This window comes from Nicotiana tabacum, chromosome 22 (genome assembly GCF_000715075.1).
Source record: "Nicotiana tabacum cultivar K326 chromosome 22, ASM71507v2, whole genome shotgun sequence".
NCBI lineage: Eukaryota > Viridiplantae > Streptophyta > Magnoliopsida > Solanales > Solanaceae > Nicotiana > Nicotiana tabacum.
In genome coordinates, this window is record NC_134101.1 from 162,046,620 (window position 1) to 162,053,422 (window position 6,803).

Below are 6,803 nucleotides of genomic sequence, written 5' to 3' on the forward strand. Positions count from 1 at the left end.
GCCGGAAGGCTGACTTTGCATAAACAGCCATCCTTGGGTCATTTTTTTAAGACTTGGTCCAGTTGACCCCCACAGCCTAAAAATCTTCGTCCCCGAGACGTTGAAAGGCCGTGTTTGCAATATTGACTTTTCTCATTTGAAAAACGATAAAAAAAAGTTATAAATAAGTCAGGTGATGCTGTTTTGTCATAAAAAGGGCCGAATGTTCCCGAAAGGGACGCCGGAAGGCTGACTTGGCATAAACAGCCACCTTTGGGTCATTTTGAGATATGGACCCACACAGCCTTATAAATCTTCATCCCCGAGGCGCTGAAGTGCCGTGTTTACAACGCCAAGTCTTTTATTGTAATTTGAAAAGAAAAAAAATCAAAGAGTCAGCGGTCATGTGAATACCGTCTTTTGTCATAATAAGCCGAGCCAGCTTCGGCCGCGTCTTAAACCGTTCTTGCCAAAATAGCCTTAGAGTATCTTTCAGTTGTCGAAAGGTTATTTTCGTAAAAGAATGGACAAGTTTTAAAGTGTCAAAATAATCCTCCCCGGCCTCAAAATTCATGTGAAAATTGGAAGGGGACACATTTGCAAAAAATAACCATTTGGTTGCATTTGTCGAACAGAGAAAGGGAGCTGGAATTTTATTTTTATGTCTACCAATCTTTTGATTAGAACATGCGGGTTGTTTAATTTTCAAGCTTGTGGGTAATCTTTAAATCCTTGAAACCCAGTTTGTTTTAATTTTTTTTTTAAAAAAATGTGTGTTTAGTGTTGTTTATCTTTTATTGTTCCGAACTACGCAAGGTCTGATTCACGCAGGGACGTGATACGTAGGCAATCTCCATAAGATTCGACCACCACTAAAAAATAAAAAAAAAAATAAAAAAAATAAATAATAATAAATAAATAAAAGAGAGTGTGGAAGATTTTCAGGGGGCACAATTGCCTAACTGCTTGGGTACATTTTTGATATATGATTGTCTGTCCAATGCCCTAACACTAACGTGATGACTTCCCTTTGATGTGTCCATATATAGAGAGTGGTTGGTTGTGGTAACTCCTCCCTGCAAAGCAAAATCAAAGGACAATGGCTCAGAACCGCAGAACCGAGTGGGTCGGTACTGATGACCGACAACAATTGATCGAACGGAACAACGGGTTGGTAGAAGAAGTGAAAATGCTGAGACAGCATGTGGCAGACATGTATCAGGCATGGATAACAGGAAAAGCACCACCCCCTCCACCGCCAAGTCTCTTGAGCTCGGTCATTTCCCAAGCACCCAACACCATAATGGAAGATCCCCCATACTCTCCATCCCAACCCACTTATGGCAGCCTTCCCAGCTACCCGAGTAGCTCCATCACTCCTTAATGCTTCTCCACTCCCCAACACCACTTCTTTCCCCGCCATACTTCACTTTCCAGGCACCCGGCTCCACAAAATTCCTACCCACCTACACAAGCCTACCAAAAGCCACCTGGATCAGGTTTCCGGCCCTGTCAACATGCAAGAATGAAGAGGTTGCTGAAACGAGGAAAGGCTCTCACCCCCATCGGGGTATCTTATGCCAGTCTGTTTGAAAGGCTAAGGCATGCTGGTTCGATTGAGCCACTCCCCGCATGTACTATAAATCCGCTTGCAAGGAGCTTTGATCCGGCAGCACGATGCGCCTACCACTCCAATGTCGTAGGGCACAACATTGAGAGCTGTCATAGCTGGAGAAAGGAAGTAGAGAAAATGATCCGAGAAGGGCGGGTTGCGATTAATAACAGTGACATGGAGCACTCGAACCTCCTCAAGAACTTGCCTACGGAGGTTGATGAGGTTGAAGCTGGTAATATTGATGCAAAGCTCAGTGGCTAAAATGCCAATTTTGATAAAGTGGGAGGACGTTTTGTTCCTTGGTCAGCAAGAGAGAAGCTTGTGGTGGCTCATTTTGTTGTCATTTCTGTTGTTCGGATTATTAGGGTTATGAGTCGGATGTTGTCTTATCCAGTTTGTTTTTAGGATTTTGTTCTGGATTGTTTTGTTTGTTTTGTTATTTAAATCATTTCGCCGGTAGTCTAATGCAAAGCCGGTCTTTTGTTAAGTTCCAGTCGTCTTTTTGTTTAGTCCTTTTATCATTTCGTTCAATGCCGATTCTAGGGACATGACATGCACCCAGTTTGGGCCTAATCTTAAAAGTTAATCATAAAACCCTAGGAAGGTGATCAAAGCATTCAAAGGAAATAAGAACGGTTTGAGATTATTCAGAGCCCGAGTCATGTGGAACTGGGGCAAGTTAAACACAAAGAAAATCGTTAAATAAAGATTCGCCTAAATTGGCATGAGGGTCGTTCATAATAATGAGAATGAGAGTGTCGCCCAACGGTGCTTTAGAAGTGACAAATGAACAAACAGACGTTTAACATAATTGTCAAGTCCAGCACCATCAGAAGGGACTACAAGTTTAAATTGTGTTGTTTGCACTTGGCATGTTTTAAAGACTGGAATGACGAAGGCATTTTGTTCTGCTACCTAAACACTTTATCCTTCGTTACCCCTTTTGAGCCTTATTTATTTTTCCTTCATACCCCTCGTTCGGAATTAGCAGCAACGAATAAAATACGCGAGCATGGCGGGTAAGAGAAAAGAAAGAAAAGAAAACAACAAAATGGAAGAAGAAGAATAAAAGAAAAAGAGAGAAAAAAAACGACAAAAAGAAAAGAGAAATGAGAAAGGAAAAGAGAAAAGAAAAGAAAAGTGATAACAAAAAAAAAAAAAAAGAAAGTCAAATGGAAAAGAGGAATTGGGAACTACGTTTGACCTGATTCCTCAAAGAGGATACGTAGGCGCTTCACGGCTCGGTCATAGTTTTGAAAAATGAAAAAAAAAATCAATTAAAATATCCCCAAGCAAGAAACTGGGGCAGATGTTGCGTTTGATGTAAATAAATCTAATTCCGAAGGTTGTAATTAATAACCCAAAATTAATGCATTTTTGAGCCTTTTATACCCTTTCTTTCTAGCCCTATCCAAAACCCACATTACGGTCCAAAGAAAGACCTTCCGATCAGTCTTCAAAAGATGCCAAGTCAGACAAATGAAGAGTCTTACCGGCGAACATAACATTCTATTCCACAGTAGAAAGGACTCTAATCTCCAACAGAAAGAGTCATACCAGCAACACTTCAAATCCCCAGCTGGAGAGAGATATAAAACGAGAGAGTCTTATCGGTGAAAACCTTCACAGGCACCATAAGGCGATGAAAGCTGAGAGAAGAACCCAAAAATGAGAGAGACTTGATAGTAAAAACCCTTCGGGCACTACAAGTCGAATAAGATTGAGAATCAGAGGGGGAATCACCAATTGAAGATCTTGAAAGATGATTGACGGTAAAGGATAGGCCTTATATGCGTGTCATGGCCATTAGAGTCGGTATCTGCGTTTGGTAGGTTTTTATTTATAGTTTCTTTTGTAAAAGAGTCATCGTTTCCTTTGTCTTTTGTTTTGTATCTTTTATCTTTCTCCTTTCATAAAAAAAAAAAAAAGTTCCCCAATAGAGTTTGTCCGGTCAGAACAAGTATGAAATGATTTCAGAATATGCCATCAGCTTTCCAATATGAGATCTGACTAGTATATCCAAATGGTATAGTCAGCGAGGAACAAGCGCGAGGCCAGTGTCACAAAGATAACCCCAGCAAAAAAGAATTGACAGAAGGATTGACAAGCGTCAAGAGGGATACCATTGCCTTAATCAAGGTTATAAACCTCAAAGACAAAGCCCGTGAACAAATCAAGGAGAGCAGTGAGCATGATTCGGCGAAATCCATACTAGACTAAATGGTCGGGGAAATGCCAGTTTCCAAGCTATGCCACAAAAAGAAGAGGGATATCCCCCAGCAGGAAGGGATTATCCCCAGCACATAATATTATCCCCAACAAGTTGTGCAACGCAAAGCAAGGAAGGAAAAAAGGAAAAGCCATCCCGTTGGGAGTATCACAACCAACCACCATGTTTTAAACTAACAATTTTGTTTGATTTGAAACAGGTAAAGGAAATGGCATTGATGCCAGAACTGCATGCCACAAGGGATATTATCAAACTGGGGCAGAAAATTTTCCTTCCATTTAGAAAATTTTCTGGAAGTCAGGTACCCCCAGCTGATAACATTTTACCCCCCAACAGGTAAGTAAATAATTCCCCAACAGTGTTATCCCTAGCAGTTGCGAGGAGTCCAACACAAGGTTGGAAAGACGGTATCCTCAGCGGTTCCTTTCGGGGAAAGGCAAAACGACTCTCAAGGGAGGTAGTCTTCGAAGGAAGAGGCTATGCAAAAACATAAAAAAAAAAGAATAATAAAAAGAAAAAAAAAGAATAATAAATAAAAAAAAAAGAATAATAATAAAAATGGGGAAGGTAGAAAAGGAAAATTCATCCCAACCCCCAGCAAGTATTCGAGGTAAGACATTTTCAAGTCTTAAAGATATTTTGGGTTAATCCGCCCTCAAATAGGATCTGTCGGGTTCATCCGCCCTCAAATAGGATATGTTGGGTTCATCCGCCCTCAAATAGGATCTGTTGGGTTAATCCGCCCTCAAATAGGATCTGTCGGGTTCATCCGCCCTCAAATAGGATATGTCGGGTTCATCCGCCCTCAAATAGGATCTGTTGGGTCCATCCGCCCTCAAATAGGATCTGTCGGGTTCATCCGCCCTCAAATAGGATATGTCGGGTTCATCCGCCCTCAAATAGGATCTATTGGGTTCATCCGCCCTCAAATAGGATATGTTGGTTTCAGTCTTTTTATTTCAAGTTTTAAAACCAGGCGCCCACCTGTATAACGAGAGGAATACTTTTATGTCTTAGTTTCACCAGGCGCCCACCTGAATAACGAGAGGAATACTTTTGTCTGTGCATTTCATATTTTAGGCGCCCACCTGTATAACAAGGGAATACATTTTCTGTCTTTACCATTAGGCGCCCACCTGTATAATAAGGGAATACATTCCACGTCTTTACCCATAGGAGATGCATTTCCTCCTAGGTTTGTTTAGTTTTACCCATAGGAGATGCATTTCCTCCTAGGTTTGTTTAGTTTCACCCATAGGAGACGCATTTCCTCCTAAGTTGGTTTTAGTTTCACCCGTAGGAGATGCATTTCCTCCTAAGTTGGTTTTAGTTTCACCCATAGGAGATGCATTTCCTCCTAAGTTTGTTTCAGTTCTACCCATAGGAGACGCACTTCCTAAGTTAATTTCATCAATAGGAGACGCACTTCCTAAGTTTATTTTACCCATAGGAGACGCATTTCCTCCTAAGTTTAAGTTTTACCCATAGGAGACGCAGTTCCTCCTAAGTTTAAGTTTTACCCCCTAGGAGACGTATTTCCTCCTAAGTTCATTTTAGTTTCACCCGTAGGAGATGCATTTCCTCCTAAGTGGCTGTTAAAGATAAAAACAGAAAAAAAAACAACCAAAAAGAAAAAAACCCTAGTCTGACGAACCTTCTCCTAGGATCAAAATCTCAGTCTGATGAATCTTTCTCCTGAGATACCAAAAACAAAAATGACCTAGTCTGATGAACCTTCTCCTAGGATCAAAGTCTTAGTCCGATGAATTTTTCTCCTAAGATAGAGACCTAGTCTGACGAACCTTCTCCTAGGATCAAAATCTCAGTCTGATGAATCTTTCTCCTGAGATACCAAAAAGAAAAAACCTAGTCTGATGAACCTTCTCCTAGGATCAAAATCTTAGTCTGACGAATTTTTCTCCTAAGATAGAGACCTAGTCTGACGAACCTTCTCCTAGGATCCAAATCTTAGTCTGATGAGACCTATTCTGATGAACCTTCTCCTAGGATCAAAATTTTAGTCTGATGAATTTTTCTCCTAAGATAGAGACCTAGTCTGACGAACCTTCTCCTAGGATCAAAATCTTAGTCTGATGAATCTTTCTCCTAAGATAACCATAAAACAAAAAATGACCTAGTCCGATGAACCTTCTCCTAGGATCAAAATCTTAGTCTGATGAATCTTTCTCCTAAGATAACCAAAAAAAAATGACCTAGTCTGATGAACCTTCTCCTAGGATCAAAATCTTAGTCTGACGAATTTTTCTCCTAAGATAGAGACCTAGTCTGACGAACCTTCTCCTAGGATCAAAATCTTAGTCTGATGAATCTTTCTCCTAAGATACCAAAAACAAAAAAATGACCTAGTCTGATGAACCTTCTCCTAGGATCAAAATCTTAGTCTGACGAATTTTTCTCCTAAGATAGAGACCTAGTCTGACGAACCTTCTCCTAGGATCAAAATCTTAGTCTGATGAATCTTTCTCCTAAGATAACCAAAAAACAAAAAATGACCTAGTCTGATGAACCTTCTCCTAGGATCAAAATCTTAGTCTGACGAATTTTTCTCCTAAGATAGAGACCTAGTCTGACGAACCTTCTCCTAGGATCAAAATCTTAGTCTGATGAATCTTTCTCCTAAGATGCTAAAAAAAACATTTTGAAAAAAAGAGTCATTTTCCTAAAGCCAGGCGCCCACCTGTATAACGAGAGGAATACATTTCAGTCCTTACATTTCAAGCATTGAAGTTAGGCGCCCACCTGTATAACAAGGGAATACATCCTAATCTAGTGTTTAGTTCACTCTCAGCACTGCATCAGTAGTATCAGTGGGCTACGATTTTTCTAACGACTCACAAACCTTCCCAGTACAAACTGGGTTAGGAAATTTTGTTTGTTTTGTTTGTTTTGATTGTCAGGGGCCTGCCTGTAGAGCAAAAGATTGTTATATGTCAAAGATTGAAGAAGTTAGGGGTCCGC